The sequence below is a fragment of the Crocuta crocuta genome, unplaced genomic scaffold (assembly GCF_008692635.1).
Source record: "Crocuta crocuta isolate KB4526 unplaced genomic scaffold, BGI_CrCroc_1.0 scaffold2438, whole genome shotgun sequence".
Lineage (NCBI taxonomy): Eukaryota > Metazoa > Chordata > Mammalia > Carnivora > Hyaenidae > Crocuta > Crocuta crocuta.
The window spans coordinates 1-1,133 of NW_027528008.1; the positions used below are offsets into that span (position 1 = coordinate 1).

At 45.7% G+C, this 1,133-nt stretch overlaps 1 pseudogene; it reads left to right on the forward strand.

Annotated features, from left to right (window-relative positions):
* Positions 1-16: 16 nt before the first annotated feature.
* LOC144222422 (cationic amino acid transporter 3 pseudogene) lies at positions 17-1,026 on the forward strand (annotated as a pseudogene).
* The last annotated feature ends 107 nt before the right edge of the window (positions 1,027-1,133 follow it).

Genomic DNA, 1,133 nt, shown 5'->3' on the forward strand with positions numbered 1-1,133 from the left:
AAGGAGAATACTGAACACTCTGGATTTAGTGACCCAGGTTGTGGGCCGCACAGTATATGTAGGTGTGTATGTCCTGGCTTGTGAGGTGATCAGAAATCAAGCAGGACCATCTTTTGTGATTTCTGTTTTGGTGGCCAGCATATCTTCTTTGTTGGCTGGGCTGTGCTATGCAGAGTTTGCTGTCCGCCTTCCCCTTTCAGCCTTTGGATATCTCTATGTCTATGTCACTATCGGCGAACTCTGGGCCTTCATCTGTGGCTGGAGCTTTCTCCTCTCCTATGTTGTTGGTACAGCCATTGTGTTTAACACATGGATCTTAACTTTTGACAACCTGCGTGGGAACCGGCTCTCTGAGACTCTGCAAGAGACCATCTCAGAGCACATTTCCCCTGTCGTTCAGGAATACCTACATTTCGTTGTTCCGGGTGTCATGTTGTTCTTCATACAATTTAGGGATTTTTCGTATATCGGATCATTTTGGTCTACCACAACTGCCAAAGTGGTTACATTGGCAAAACTTTTGGTTCTCAGCTTTGTCATCATCAGTGGCTTCATTAAGGGGGACCTGCACAACTGGAGGCTCACAGAAGAGGACTACATAACTGCTGGACTCAATGACACGTCTACGTTGAGCCCTCTCGGCTCTGGAAGATTTATGCCTTTTGGCTTCAAAGGGATTCTCCATGGAGCAGCTACCTATTTCTTTGCATTTATTGGTTTTGACTATATTGTTACCAAAACTGAAAAAGCCAAGAATCCCCAGCATTCCATCCCCAGGGGCATTTTGATTGCACTGTTCATCTGCTTTTTGGTGTATTTTGGTGTCTCTTTATCACTTACACTTATGGTGCCTTACTACCAGCTCCAACCTGGGAGCACCTTGCCTGAGGTATTTCTCTATATTGGCTGGGTCCCTGCCTACTATGTTGTAGCTTTAGCATTCCTGTGCATTCTTTCTGTCAGCTTTCGGGGCTTCTGGTGGCCGATAATTCGGGGGTTACGCTGGATGGCAAGGGATGGCCTCCTGTTCCGCTTTTTTTCCACTGCCTCTTACTTCCTAAACACTCTTATCATGACCATTGTGCTTATTGGAATTATTACAGTCACTGTATTCTTCTTGGGAGTCACTGATA